Source organism: Lolium rigidum, chromosome 3 (genome assembly GCF_022539505.1).
Source record: "Lolium rigidum isolate FL_2022 chromosome 3, APGP_CSIRO_Lrig_0.1, whole genome shotgun sequence".
NCBI lineage: Eukaryota > Viridiplantae > Streptophyta > Magnoliopsida > Poales > Poaceae > Lolium > Lolium rigidum.
In genome coordinates this window covers 327674419-327690870 of record NC_061510.1, presented here as the reverse complement: position 1 = coordinate 327690870, position 16452 = coordinate 327674419, and positions in this window count along the sequence as shown.

Below are 16452 nucleotides of genomic sequence, written 5' to 3'. Positions count from 1 at the left end.
TATTCTTGATCCGTTTTCCCTGCTAAGGCAAAAATTTACTGATAAGTAAGCAAGACAGGAGAAGTTCAAGGAAGTCAAAACAGTTTGAGCACTTACTGGCAAAACGACGGCTCTGTGACGCCAGGCGCTTGATAATCGCTTCTTCTCGAGCAGATTGTTCAGAAATATGCTCACTAAGAGAAGTCTATGCCTCATGAAGTCTCTTTCGAAGATCTTCGACAGTGGCGGCCTCTGCTTTAGCTTTTTCAGCATCTCGCTTTAGCCTTCTTACAAGCTTTTTCACTTTGCTCCAGTTTACGAGCAAGTGAGTCAGCACGTTTGTTGGCTTCCGCAAGATTTTCTAAACAAAATAGTCGACAGAAATCAGAATCACGATAAGAAAAGGAAGAAGATGTTGATTTGCCAAAAGACGAAGAAGAGTATTACTGTCAACACCCAGATTTTTAAGTCCGAATGCCTATTATGTCATTCATCGCAATCCCAGGATAATGTTGTTGCGAGGCCTAATAGTCGAATATCATAGTCATCATTTATTACAAACCATATTGTCTTACAACTGGAATCACATGATCCATATTACACAAATAGTTGATCTATCGATCAACGAACAAACACAAGTTCATAGCGGAAGCGTAACGATAAATGGACTCTCTAGTCCACGGGCCAACGCTTGACGTCGGAAGACTCCTAGTTGTCGTAGGCGTCCTGCTGGTCATCTCCTTGATAGTTCTGTTCATCTTCATACTCTGGCCATTTGAATAGCCAGGGACAAAGCCGTAAGTACTTTAAGTACTTGCAAACTAACACTAAAGTAAGTGCTATAGTTTTAGTAAGGGGTGCTAAGCTCTAGTGTAATTTGCATAAGGCCAGTTTTAGTTCACAAGTATTTGAGCAAAGACTTAATCATGAGCTAACTAAATAAGGTGGGAACATTAGTTTCATTCCCACCACCTTGGTTGGATTTCAATAAGTCACCAAGTCATCAATCACTTCACCCATGTTTTCAAAAAAAATCTGACACCGGAAACTGTATGGCCTTTCCAACCGTCCGTAACCGTGGACACGGCTATTCGAATAGATTCACACTCTGCAGAGTTTGCACACTGGTGCCACAACATTTGATTTCATCCATCGGGATAACCCCGAATCATCGTAACACAGTACGCGGATCATCAACCATAACCTTTCACTTATAAACCCTAGTATGAGCACCTCTCCCCATGAGCTTGGCCTCCCAAGTGAAGACCAACTGTCAACCTGGGAACTGCACAGGGCTTGGCCTTACAAGTCACCTCAATTCACATCTTTTCTCAACAACGGAGGCAGCCTCGGCATAACCCCTATGATGTGTGTTCAGAGGGAACTCATACCAAGATGCATAAACTTCCAGTTAAGCCCTACCCATAATCAGGTATTGTGGGGGAACTCAATATTGGAAAGGTATCGCATTCAAACCAATATCAGTTTTGTATCAAAAATCACCATCTTCTCTTGGTCACTTTCACCTTCAAATATCATTCAATGGAATGACTTATCATTCCAAGGTTTCAAATTTATTTCAAAGTCACAAGTTCCCATCTAGACTAGTCATGAGGGGTGCTATCTTGCTTGGCTAACTTGGGACCAATGTTGCTAAACTAAAACATCTTAACCACTAGATCAAACTAACTTACACAAGGAACACTTTGAAAACAACAAGTAAAACTTGTCTAGTAAAAACTTGGAATAGGCTTGTACTAAGAAAGATAAGAATCATGGTGCCTTGCTCCAAAGGAGCTTTGCACTTTGCAAGAGTATTAGCTTGCCTTGGTAGTTCTCAAGGTTCTCTTCTTCTTCCTCTTGATAGTATCCTTCCTCTTCCTGGTATTCTCCGGTGCTAGCGTCTAAATTTGCATACGAGTATAATTACTAACTAACACAATGGCTATTCCCAAACATCATATATATATTCACACAACTAGGCTAAGCACACAAATAATTCCATTAAGGTGCATTGGTTGTGTGACTTGAGAAAATAAATCATTCCCTCTTATTCATATGTGAAAGTTAATTTCCATAGGGTTCTTGAGGAATAATTTCCTCTCATTGAAATCTTCTTAAGATTTAATTTCTCAAACAATAATACATGAACTTATGTTGACCTAAGTCAACCATTCATTATCATTATTGGAGGAAATGATTTAAATGAGGTAGACCACCTCATACCATTTAATAATTCTACAAATGATTTAAATCTCCAAGTCTTTCATATAAGAGTGTTTGACCAGGGGTTCAAACATCACATGAATTCACTTGAGACAAGTTTTAAATTAAGTAAAATACTTCATATGGTTTGCATAATAGTTTTGGACAATATCACTTAAGTAAACTAGTCATATTGCACATTATTTAAACTATGGCATGATCATGCAAAGTGACCACACCAGTTTCTTGCAGAAACAATTAGTGTAAGTCAAATGTGAGCTATTGGAGTTGGAATCAATTCAATGTCCATTTTGGTTGATTTTTAATAATTATTTGAATATGAAAAAGTCCCTGACTTCTTCTTTTTATCATTTTATTTCCACAACAAATCTCGAGGTGAGACCAGTGGCATATTGTAGATCTTTTTACTAGCTTTCCAACAATATAAAGTTTGTCAAATTTGGCCAGGCCAAACAGATTCTATGCATTTTCAAAGTTGGGTCCAAGTATTGAATTCGAATCAAATTTATTAAACGAGATTTGAATTTAAAAGGCCGGCGGGAAAACTAACTGGGCCTAAACGTTTAAAAACGGCCCAAGGCCAGCCCACCACGCATCCACGCACGCGTGGGCTGCCTGACAAGGGGCTCCACCCGTCAGTGACTCATAACGCCCGAAGCGGTATGGATCAACGAGGCGCGTTGGATTAAAACATGATCTAACGGCGCGCATTCATCGTCGTCAACGGCGAGAGAGGAGCTCTGGCACGGCGGCGGTAGGGGGTCGGAGGCTCACCGTGGCTCCAGCTAGGGTTGGGCAATGTGCTTGGGGACGTTGTGGACGACGGCGAAGCAGCCTGTAGCAGTGGCGTCGCTCGGGGAGGCCTGGATCGACGGCGATTGCTGCAGAGCTTCCGCGGCTCCGATCTTCCGATTGAGCTTGCTCCGGCGACGATTGAGGTGGCTAGCGGTGCTAGGCGAAGCGGTGGTGAGTGGTGATCATGGTGGTGTGCTTGGATCGTCGAGGGGAGGTCTCCTTTTATAGGCGCGTGAGGGTGCCGTGGGTGCTGTGGCAAGTCGACAAGGGCGCGGCCGCTCCGGTGGGCTAGAGGGCTAGGCGACGACGGGGTCGTGTTCACGACGTCACGGCGAGGCTAGGAGCGTGAACGGCGCGGCAAGGGGATGCGTAGGGTGGTCGGGACCGTGCATGTACTAGCGTGGCAATGGCGGGCGCGCTCGTCCTCTCCGGCGGCCGTGGTCGCCAAGGCATGACGCGAGCGTGTCCGGCGAGCTCCGCGTGGCGAGGAGCGTACCAGGGTGCGCGGAGATGGTCGGGGTACGACGAGGTACAGCGAGCGCCGCGTGGCCGTGTCGCGCGTGTCCGTGCGTCGATGACGTCGCCATGCCGCTGGCGGCGTACCTGGGACGTACTGGGCGCGCGTCGTCCGGGTCCTGTCGTCGTCCTCTCGGTCAATGGCGCGTACGGGCGGATCCAGGAGATCAAGGGCTAGCTACTGGACATGGTGGCGAGGCCGATCGTGGAAAGAAAAGAGGGGAGGCGCGTCGAGGTGAACGTGGCCGGCATGGCCATGTCCACGCCATGTATGTCCCTCTCCTCGGTTTTCTTTGCATGGGCTAGGTGTAGGAGTGTCCAGGGATCAATGCTAGGGCCAGTGATGGTCAAGACTTGGCCTGGTTTGATCAAATTTGAAAAATGGGGAATGTTGCATATGTTTCAAAGTCCTCTCTTTGATTGCCTCTAACTTTTGATCCAAGGAGAATTTGGTGTGATGGTCTTTATAGAAAATGTTCACCTTGTTGAGTACTTGGATGACATGCAAAGATTTAAATTTGTTTAGTTTAGAAATCTTGAAATACAGAGGCTCAAAGTGGTGACCAGAATGTAAAAGTCAAAAATGACCATTATCTCATGTGATCATATTTTGATTTTTGAATTTGGTTCAAAAGCTATTTCTTTGATTCCCCAAAGTTGTAATAACCATCTAATAGCATATTACAAGTAATGGTGAAGTCAAATGGGTCTAGGGTCAAAATTTGCAAAAAATGGCATAAGCCATATGTTAGGGTTTTCCTCTTATTTGATTTCTTTCTCTTTTTGATTTATTTGGTTGGTGATCTTCACTTGATCACTTTAGGGTTTTAGAGTTCATCACATAAGCACTAAAACAATCATCATGGCATATCACTCAAAATGCACAAGTCCTATGCAGGGTACTATATGCAAATGAAAAGTTTTTGTTTGTTCTGAAATTTGGATTTCTGAAACTTTGCTTCTCTCTTTTATTGAAATTTGGGATGTTACAAACCCGTCCCCCTTACAAAAGATCTCGTCCCGAGATCTTAAAGAAAATTAGGTTCTAAAGAGATCTGGGTATTCTTTCTTCATGTCCTCCTCCCGCTCCCAAGTGGCTTCATCCTCAGTATGGTTGCTCCACTGTATCTTCAGGAACTTGATGCTTCGGGTGCGAGTAGTTCTGTAAGCTTCCTCCAGGATGCGAATCGGCACTTCGCGATACGTCAGGTCCTGGTTGATGTCCACTGATCGGTAATCGATGTTCTTGAACACTTCCGTCTTCTCGGGGACTTCAAGGCACTTCCGGAGGAGTGAGATGTGAAACACGTCGTGCACAGCCGCCATTTCTTCAGGTAACTCCAGTTGATAGGATACTTCGCCTCGGCGACTGAGAACTTGGAAGGGTCCGACACATCGGGGTGCAAGCTTTCCTTTCAGTTGGAATCTCTGCATTCCTTTCAGGGGGGATACTTTATGATAGACAAAATCTCTGATCTCAAAGGTCATCTCTCGGCGTCTCTTGTCGGCGTAACTCTTCTGCCTTGATTGCGCCGTCTTGAGGTATTCGCGGATCTTGTGCACCTTCTCTTCAGCTTCACGAAGAACATCAGGTCCAAAGACTTGACTCTCTCCGACTTCCGACCAATTCAGGGGGGTACGGCACTTCCTTCCGTACAAAGCTTCAAAGGGGGCCATCTGCAAACTGGCTTGGTAACTATTGTTGTAAGAGAATTCTGCATAAGGCAAGCAGTCTTCCCACTTGGATCCGTACTCCAGTACACATGCTCTCAGCATGTACTCCAATATCTGGTTGACTCTCTCAGTCTGTCCATCGGTCTGCGGGTGATAGGCGGTGCTGAAATTCAGACGGGTTCCTAGTCCTTCATGCACCTTCTGCCAGAATCTTGAGGTGAATTGTGATCCTCTATCTGACACTATCGACTTCGGGGTTCCGTGCAGGGCGACTATTCTGGAGATGTACAGTTCAGCTAACTTGGGGCCTTGGTAAGTGGTCTTGACAGCGATGAAATGAGCTACCTTGGTCAGTCTATCAACCACTACCCATATGGAGTCATTGCCTTTGCTAGATTTGGGCAAACCTGTGATAAAGTCCATTCCTACCGAATCCCACTTCCATTCTGGGACCTGTAGGGGTTGCAGCAGTCCTGCGGGTCGCTGATGTTCCGCTTTGACTCTCTGACAGATATCACACTTGGCGATGTAGCTTCCGATCTCTCTCTTCATTCCATGCCACCAGAATTGCTCTTTCAAGTCTTGGTACATTTTAGTACCTCCGGGGTGGATCGAGTAAAGGGTGTCATGGGCTTCTTGCAGAATGACTTGCTTCAAGTCTGAGTCCGATGGTACGCAGAGGCGTCCTTTGTACCAAAGAACTCCGGCTTCATCTACGGTGAATCCTGGTGCCTTTCCTGCTACTATCTGCTTCTTGATTCCATCAATGCTGGTATTTTCCTTCTGGGCTTCCTTAATCTGACCAATCAAGGTGGGTTGTAGCTCCATGCTGGCTAGGAATCCTTCACTGACTAACTCCATTCTAAACTGCTCAAACTCCTGGTATAGGCTGGGTTGTTCTTCGGCTATCATTGAGTTCAACTGGCATGGCAGTCTACTCAACGCATCCGCTACCACATTGGCCTTGCCGGGGTGATAATGGATTTCCATATCATAGTCCTTGATTAACTCTAACCATCTCCTCTGCCTCATATTCAGCTCCTTCTGGGTGAAGATATACTTCAGGCTCTTGTGATCCGAATAGATCTCGCAGCGATTACCCATGAGGTAATGACGCCATACCTTCAGTGCTAAAACTACGGCTGCAAGCTCGAGGTCATGGGTTGGATAGTTCTGCTCATGCTGCTTCAGTTGCCTAGACAGATAAGATATCACCTTGCCTTCTTGCATCAACACACATCCAAGACCAATCTTGGAGGCGTCACAAATAGACGTCAAATGGCTTGGTGATGTCAGGCATGATCAGGATTGGGGCTGAGGTCAGTCTAAGCTTGAGTTGTTGAAAACTCTCTTCACATTTGTCAGTCCATTCGAACTTCTTGTCCTTCTTCAGCAATTGGGTCATTGGTCGAGCGATGCTAGAGAAGCCCTCGACAAATCTGCGGTAATATCCGGCTAATCCAAGAAAAGCGCGGACCTCGGTCTGGGTTATTGGGGCTTTCCATTCTGCAACCGTCTTGATTTTGGCGGGATCTACGGCAATTCCTCCCTGCGGACAAGATGTGTCCCGGAATCCTACTTCCTTCAGCCAGAACTCACACTTGCTGAACTTAGCATACAACTGATGCTCCCGAAGGGTATCTAAGACAGCCTCCAGGTGTTGCTCATGTTCCTCTTCAGACTTGGAGTAGATCAGTATGTCATCGATGAACACAACGACAAACTTATCTAGGAAATTCATGAAGATCTTGTTCATGAGGTTCATGAAGTAAGCGGGGCATTGGTCGGTCCAAATGACATGACATTGTACTCGTACAATCCATATCTGGTGGTAAAGGCAGTTTTGGGGATATCCGATGCACGAATCTTCAGTTGATGGTATCCAGTCCTAAGATCAATCTTCAAGAATACTATGGCTCCGGTCAGCTGGTCAAACAGATCCTCTATCTTTGGCAACGGATATTTGTTTTTGATGGTGACATCGTTAAGCTTACGGTAATCCGTACATAAACGACTTGCACCATCCTTCTTATCCACAAAAAACACTGGGGATCTCCAAGGCGACGCACTCGGTCGAATCAGACCTTTGGCTAGTAATTCATCCAATTGCTTCTTCAGTTCCACTAGTTCTGCGGGGTTCATGCTATAGGCTCTCTGAGCTATAGGTCCTGTCCCAGGGATTAACTCGATGATAAACTCGATATCCCGATCTGGGGGCATACCGGGTAGACCATCCGGAAACACATCAGGATATCGACAAACGACCCTGATTTGATCCAGAGTTGGTTTGGCTACACCTTGGTTACAGGTAAATTTTCTGGGTAGTCTTTCAGATACATGTTCTACTATGATACTGGTGCTACTAGTCATGGTGATGGCTTTCTTAGCACAGTCAATCAATCCATGGTGTTTAGCCATCCAATCCATTCCTAGCAGCACTTCCAAACCTTTGGTTCCCAGAATAATTAGATTTGCCAAGAACTCTACTTCATGTATTATGATGGGTACATTTTTGCAAAATTTTCTCGGCTTTGGTGGTTGATCCGGGAATTTGAACTATCATGACATGCTTCAGGCTGATAGGTTGAATTTTACTTGTGGATGCAAAATCTTCCGTGACAAAAGAATGAGATGCTCCGAATCAAACAATACTCCGGCGTGTACCGAGTTGACGGAAAACATACCCAGTACAACATCTGGTGCTTCCTGGGCTTCTTCAGCGTTCATGTGGAAGAGGCGGCCGTTGCGGTTGTTGGGATTGTTGGGGGCGAACTTCTTGCCGGTGGAGACGCGGCGTTGCTGCTGAGCAGGTGCAGCGGTATTTCCGGCGAGCTTGGCGAGCCTCTTTGGACACTCGTTGGAGTAGTGTCCCACCACTCCGCACTCATAGCAGGTGATAGTAGACTTGTCCTTGGGGGCGACGGGGACGGCGTTGCTTCCGGTTCTGGGGGCAGTGTTGGCGTTGTTGCTGTTGTTGGGGTTGGGAACTCTAGGCGGAGCGCGGTTGAAGTTGTTGTTGTTGTAGTTGTTGTTGTTGTGGCCTCCTGGCCTGGAGTTTCCTCCACTCCGGTTCTGATAACCGGGCGCGAGTTCCGCATAGGGGCTTGTTGTTGTTTCTCGGAGTGAAACCTCCACTTGAGCTGGGGCGATACTTCGGGGCATTGCTAGGCCCACTCTGGTGCATCATACGACGTTTGTGGTTCTCATTGGCTTGATTCAGCTTGCCCTCCATCTGGATGGCGGAGTCAACAAGGGCTTCCAGGTCGGCGAAGGGGATGTTGACGAGAACAGTTTGCATCTCATCATGCAGTCCGTTCTCCTGCCTCTTCTCAGTGGTGTCGGTCTCATCGGGGGCGTACCTTGACAGGGTAAGGAACCTGTCGCGGTATTCTACCACCGTCATGCGACCTTGCTTCAGTTCACGGAACTCATCCCTCATCTTCTTGATAAGACCCGGGGGTACATGGTACTTGCTGAACTTGAGCTTGAAATCTGCCCAAGTCATGAACTCGACCTCCGTTCATGGCACGGGTGCTAGTCCACCGTGCTCGGGCTGGTCCAGCGAGGTAATGGGTTGCAAACAGGACCATCTCGTTGGCTTCCACTCCAGCCTACCTCCAAGTTGTTCTCCATGGTCCGAAGCCGCCATCGGCATCGAGGGGTTCCTCCGTCTTGCTAAACACCGGAGGGTTGGTGTTCGAAAGTTCTTGAGCTTTGAACCGGGGTGATCATGATTCCCATGGCCTTGATTCGCAAGGTTTTGCAGATGCTGCGATGTTGGCTTGACGTTCAGCCTCTTTCGGTCTCCCTGTCTCGCCGCAGGGGTTTGCAGCAGTTGCATCATGGCATCGTTGTTGTTGCGATTGGGAGGGGCCATCTGGATATACAGAAGATCATAAGATAAGAGGGAAATGCTATGGTTTATTTTGGATAAGTTCAAAAAGTTTAAAACTTGAATGCTTTTGATAACAACACACATTCATTCATTCAACATAACACCTTACAAGCTAACACCCAACTCCTTGCATGGTTTGAAGAACCATGTCACATGCTACGATACAACGGACGGGATACAACTCACACCTACATAAGTGCTCAAGTGCAGCTTACCCTCGTCCTCAACGTCGATAGGAACGACGTCATCGAGTCCCGGCTCCGGAAAAGCGTAGTCCTCCTCCTCAGTGAACTCATCCTCCTCAAAGTCGTCGTCGTCGCTCAGGAAGGCATCTCCTCCCTGAAGGTCAATACCATCATCATCCTCCTCCATCTCCTTCAGCTGATCCTCCTGGGCCTTGACGGTGGCCTCCAGTGATGCGATCTGTGCGCGCAGGCAATCAATAGTGGCGTCCCTCTTGGCACGCTGCACACGGAGCTTGTTGCGATCCCTTGAGAGCATCTTGATGGCGTCGGCATGTGTTGCCAAGGCGAGGTGCGTCTGGTTGGCGTACGCACGAGCATTGTCCAGATCTTGCTGCGTGTGATACATCATGAAATCTAGGTGCTCCGCGTGGTGCCTCAACTCCGGGTGAGACTGCAGCGCCATAGGCACTCCTGCTGCATCACGCCTCACAAGGTGAGCGAAGTGAGACGCGAGTAGGCGCACCACGTTGTTGGCGTCAGAAACCCACCGGCGGGCAGTGACTGGCAACACAGTAGAGCCGGGAACAACTAGGGCTGCGGCTGGCCCCAGTCCCTCAGAGCGACGGCCCGCAAAGCCTCCTGGTCACACGTCCGATGCTATCGCAAGGCCGTGCCACCTGACCTATACCTGGTCAGGAAGGTGTTGCATGATTCCTCGCTTAGTTTCCTGCATGGCATACACGTCAACATTAAATACGAGCCTCGATCGGCTCTCAGGTTACCCTGTGAATCGGCTCAAAGAGCCGATCCACCCATGATTCGTACAAGGTGTCCGAATATATGGTGGTCCTGCTTGATCAAGATAAAGTTAACGCGATCTACAACGATTTAGGGTTTTCACCGCATAATCGGATCATCCTACTCACGATTGGGCCTCGCGCTCGCGTACGGTGACCATAAGCCGATCCTAGATAGGGCCTAAAAAGCAACACGAGGTTGATCCCCGGAACATCCTGTCTAGGGCTAGCAAACTCCACCCTACACGCCGCTGGATCCTCCAACCCTTTGTAAGGCCTAACTATTGCGGATGTTAAACTAATCCTTGATGAACAAGGAGCAACCGTAACGGATCGGATCTACTAAACTATGATCAAGCGGGTGCCGCCCCTACACCTAAGATAGGTGTAAGGGCGGCTAGATGCATAAGGGTTGCACTACGACAGCATATGATACGAAGAACAATGCTAACTCTAACACATCTAAGATAACTACGTTGCTCGCCATCAAAAAGGCTTCGGCACGAGCAACGCATGAACAACGTGGGTAGGCTTGTGCTGCCTAGATCGCAAGTTGCGATCTAGGCAGCATGGTGCTTACCGGAGAAACCCTCGAGACGAAGGAGTTGGCGATGCGCCGAGATTTGTTTGTGTTGAACGTTGGTTGTTGTTTATTCCATAAACCCTAGATACATATTTATAGTCCAGGGGACTTTCTAACTCAAGCGTGCACCTAACCGTGCATGGGTAAAACTCTAACTCCTAATCGACACATAACGTAATATGTTACAGATACAAGGGCAAACTAGCCCAAACTTCGCATGTAAGGCCGATTCACGTCTTTCTTCTATATATATATATCTTCAAGTCCATCTTGATCGCGGCCCACCTCTGACTCGGTCAAATTCTGGTGATAACACATGCCCCCCTGGTTTTGGTAATGATAATTTCAAAACCACTCTGCTTTTTCCTCCGAGGGGTCATGTCGTGGTAGAGCAGAACTGCCGCAGAATCTTCCATCATTACGCCTCGCCTCCTGGGCTTCTCTGTACGAATTGACAATTTCGGCATCACGTCCTCGAGAACCGTCATGGCATTAAATCTCCACTACACTCCTTTTATTTATCTGTGCCAAACGGTTCACCACTCCATCCCCTTGCTCTGCTCTATCCACCAACGCCAAAAAACCCTCTTCCCCTGCAGCCATGTCTTCCTCTTCCTCCTCCGCTTCGGGCCTCCCCTCCAATCGTCGCCGAAGAACAAGGAAGAGGACGACCTCCGCTCCGGGCGAACCCCATCTCCTCCGACAAGGAGAAGAAAGAAGGAGAAGCAGAGAAGACCAAGGCCTCCCCTCCGCCAGGCTCCCGTCGAAGAAGCGCTCCCGCATGTGGGCGGACAGCCGAGGACGACGATGACGACGAGGAAGGAGAAGATGAGGAGGAGGAAGATGATTCCTCCTCCTCCGCTGGGTATCCTCCAACGAAGCGCTTCCGCAGCTGGGCGGATAGCGAGGATGATGATGATGACGAGGAGGAGGAGGAAGCCCCAGCCGACGGCTGGGGCAGCAGCGGCGAGGACTTCTCCGGCAGTAGCGCCGATGGCGACGCCGACGACGACGCTAGCGAGGAGTAGTTATGTAGGATCAGTAGTCCCTTGAGCAATCGGCTCTTCTTTTGTTCTTCTTTTGAGCAGTCGGCTCTTCATTGTAAGAAATCCCAATATTAATGAAGAATTTCCCTTAACTTGATTTCGCCGATTTCTTTCATGCTGATTTAGCCGATTTTTCCTCATCTGACCTTGTCGACTGTTGGCCTAATCCATGCTTAATGACTGATGGCAACGCATCAGTTTCTCACGATAATCTGCGAGACAGGCCAATTCAGTCATCCCTCCAAGCTAGCCAGCCTCGCCGATGACGATGGCATAGCCGATCTTAGTAGGCTGGCGATTTGATCTTGAGCAGGCGTCTTTAAGAGAGCCCTGGAACTGTCTTGGATGCTCAAACTGATGACTCCGTAACAAAAACACCACTCTCCAGACCAGTTGCGATGTAGGGCTAGCCGATTCCAACCAAATCGGCTCCCCAGAGCAAGGATCTTTAGGGCGAGCTGCCCCCCGAGCCTTAATCAAGGCGAATCAGCCAAATGTGCCGCCATTAGCCTCAAATCATGACGTAGCCAGCCGATTTTAACAACATCGGCTCCCCAGAGCAGAGAACCTTCAGGGTGAGCTGCCCCCCGAGCTTCTTGCGCCTTGCGCCTTGTTGGTCAGATCGGCTCCTTTCCTTTGGCGGATCTGATGCAATCCATCCTTAACCTGATCCGCACGTCCATGCTGCTCTTGGCATTGGCATTGGTCCATCGAGTCTCTCTTCGTGGCCCACTTCCTGCTCCATCGAATCACCTCTTGAGTTGATGGCCATGCATCCTTAACCTTAAGACGATGTCTCGCTGCATCGGCTGTGCTTAAAAAATTTTGAATTTTTTACGGCCGATTTATGTATCGGCCCCCATACTTGATACTCCTACTTGCGTATCCTCCTCGTTTTATCCACCTAGGTGCCCCCGAGCCGATTCTGTCAAGAGAATTGATGGTGTCGGCTCTTTAGGTATTCCCCGCTGGATCAAACGTTGAACCCAGGCAGAATGGATGGTGAGGATAATTTTGGCCGATTGCTGGAATCGGCCTCCACGTTGCTTGTTCGATGAAGGTTTTGTAATGTCCCTCCATAAATTTTTGGGGCCGATCACAAGGATCAGCCTCGCCACGTTTGCTCATTGATTTGCTCCAGCTACATGGTTAGGCCGGTGGATAAAACCAGCCCAATCTCTGATTTTATCTTGTTGGTGCGCTTGCCGTCGTCCACCTCGAGTGCATCGTGTAATCGTGGAGCACTAAGCTTCGTCGGAAGGACGAGCACCATGTTTGTGCCAGCCGATGTTTCATCATCGGCTTTCCTTTGCTTGGGGCGCCACTCCATTTTCCGTGGACGACCCTCTTCATCCAGGGTTCGCTGAACTTTCGCAGCCAGATCAGGTCGTGCCTTCCTCAGTGTATGCAAGTATAGCCTTTCGGCTTCCTCCGAGCCGCGCAATCGCTGAACCCCGCGCTTTTGGGAACGGCCGAGCCCATCGTGGCACCACCTTGGCCGGTGGTACCTGTCTTCTTCTTCCCCTCGTCTTCCGAATCCTCGAGATCTTCTAACCGAGGGGACTCAAGCACGTTTGCTTTGTGGCGGGAGAGGCCCTAGGCGCTTGAACACGGACACGTTGGCTGTCTCCTTCTTCTTCCGGTTGCATTCTCGGGCAATTGCCGATTGTGGGCAATCGGCTCATTCCCGAATCCCAGCAAGTGTCCGAAGAAGGGGCAGTCCCGAGTGCCTATCCACGTCGTCTCGCTCCCCTGACTTTTCCTTGGCACGGCGCTCGTGCTCCTCCTCATCGCGATCGTGCCGACGATGTCTTCTGGCTTCTCTAGCCAGACGATCTCTTTCATCATCATCGCCGTATCGCCGGCGTTGGTCATACCGACTCACATACTTGTTGAGGAGGTGATCAGAGAGAGGTCGCTGATATCTTATGTTCTTCACTTCTCCCTCTGTGACGTAGCGCTTGCCGTCTTGGCGGAGCCGATCGCGTGGAGCGGCTTCCTCTGTATCTTTGCTATGAGAGCAGCTGCCCTCATCTCCGTCCTTACCAGAGTGGTTCCCAAGCCCTACCATGTTGATATTGCACGAGAGATCTGGCTGGCACCCTCCATGGTAAGTATACTCCACCATGTTCACGGCGGGGAAGGGGTGTGTGTCGACTTTCATGGCGTACTGGTTGAAAATTAGCCGTCCATTTTCTATCGCCATTTGGATCCGCCGCCGCCACACCCGGCAGTCGTTGGTGGTGTGGGTGAACGTGTTATGCCAATTGCGCATGGCTTTCCGTTCAGCTCTTGCACCGTGGGGATCTTGTGGCCTTCGGGTACCTTTATATGCTTCTCCGTGAGTAAGAGATCGAAAATCCGCTCAGCTTTGGTCACGTCGAAGTCGAACCCTTTTGGAGGGCCTTGTGGCTTTACCCATTTGCAGGACACGGGGCCTCGCCGCTCGAGTCCATTCAGCCACCGCTACCTCTCGATCTCCCGCAAGCACCTTCATCCTCGTCCGCCTCAACCAGGGTCACCGCACGCTTGAATTTGTCCCGGTAAACATTTGGGTGGCGCTGTTCATATGCCGACAGCCTTCGCACCATGTGCGCCAATGAAGGGTAGTCTCGCTTGGGAGGCCACGTCCTTGATCGATGCTGAGAGACCCACCACCGCCAACTCGATCGCTTCTTTTTCACTTACGTGAACCGAAAAGCATCGGTTCCTAATGGTCCCGAAGCGCCGGATGTACTCGACACCGTCTCCCCGCGCTTCTGTCGTACTTGTGCTAGATCAGCAATGCCCGCCTCGGAAGCCTCTGAGTGATACTGTTCATGGAACTGCTCTTCCAACTGCTTCCAAGTCCGGATGGAGTTCGGTGGCGGCGATGTGTACCACCCGAAAGCCGATACTGTGAGGGACTGTGCGAAGAACCTCACACGCAACTCGTCTGATGCTGAGATCGTGCCCAGCTGTGCCAAATATTGGCTCACATGCTCGATGGAGCTGGAACCATCTGATCCACTAAACTTTGTGAAGTCCGGGAGCCGATATTTGGGTGGTAGCGGGATCAATTCGTAGTCGTTGGGGTACGGCTTGGTATAGCCGAACGTCTTCCTTTTCGGCATCATGCCGAACTCGATCTTTCAGAATTGTACAAATCTGATCCGCGGTGATGGCTGAAGGTGTCGAACCCCGAAGATTCGCCGGGTGGTATACTTGACCAGCCATGCTTGCTTTTCCGGTTCTAAGCCAACCGCAGGAGCTGGGCTCCGGAGGTTTGTCGGAGTGGCGTACTTAGCTAACCACGTTTGCTTCTCAAGATCGGCTCCCGACGTTCCTCCCGTCGGCTCCAGCAGGCCCCCGCTGTTGCAACCTCGGTTCGAGAGTGCCCGTGTATTGCAGCCTGGTACGTATGCGCACGCGTATCCGTGCGGGATCTCCTTGGGCGCCTCGGTAGGAATTGGTAGTCACTAGGATCACCACCAATCTTGTAGACGACGTATGCCGATGAGTTCGGCACTTCCGGTGCTGCCCATGCGAACGGCAGCGTGAGGATGGGACCGGAGTGGCATCTCTCCTTTGTAAGTCCCTAGAGCTGGTCCCGACGGAGAATACCGATGGCTCATGATTTCCCGGACCACGCGCAGCGACACGCTCCAAAGTGTTTACCAGGCTCGCGAGTGGCGGTGCAGCGAATGAGCCACCATGTAGTTGATCTCCCGACGCAGCGACCCGGTGCGTTCTTCCGACGGGGCGGACAGGTCCACTCCATCGAGTGCGCCTTCAGGTGAGAACCCTTCCACCCGACGCCATGGGAGCGGGTTCTCGTGGAAAGAGCCGATGAGTTCGGCTTCGAGGACCGCCTTGATCTCGTCATGCTTCTTCTTGAGCTCGTCTGCAGATCCTCGTACTTGACCGGAGTGCTTTCCGCCATCTCGGATGTAGATGGCGATGCGGTGGATGTCGAAGATTGTCCCACCGGCGTGCCGTAATGTGTTGGCGTCGAAACCCACCGGCGGGCAGCGGATCGGCAACACAAGAGAGCCGGGAACAACTAGGGCTGCGGCTGGCCCCTGGCCCCTCGCAGCGACGGCCCGCAAAGCCCTCCCGGTCACACGTCCGATGCTATCGCAAGGGCGTGCCACCCGACCTATACCTGGTCAGGAAGGTGTTGGATTGGCGTGTAGCTCACACGTTCGTTGGGCAACCCCAAGAGGAAGGTATGATGCGCACAGCAGAGAAGTTTTCCCTCGTAAAGAAACCAAGGTTTATCGAACCAGGAGGAGCCAAGAAGCACGTTGAAGGCTGATGGCGGCGGGATGTAGTGCGGCGCAACACCGCAGATTCCGGCGCCAACGTGAACCCGCACAACACAACCAAAGTACTTTGCCCCAACGAAACAAAGTGAGGTTGTCAATCTCACCGGCTTGCTGTAACAAAGGATTAACCGTATTGTGTGGAAGATGATTGTTTGCAGAGAAAATAGTAAAACAAGTATTGCAGCAGATTTGTATTTCAAGATTAAAGAATGGACCGGGTCCACAGCTCACTAGAGGTGTCTCTCCCATAAGATAAAAGCATGTTGGGTGAACAAATTACAGCTCGGCAATTGACAAATAGAGAGGGCATAACAATGCACATACATGACATGATAAGTATAGTGAGATTTAATTGGGCATTACGACAAAGTACATAGACCGCCATCCAACCGCATCTATGCCTAAAAAGTCCACCTTCAGTTATCATCCGAACCCTCCGATTAAGTTGC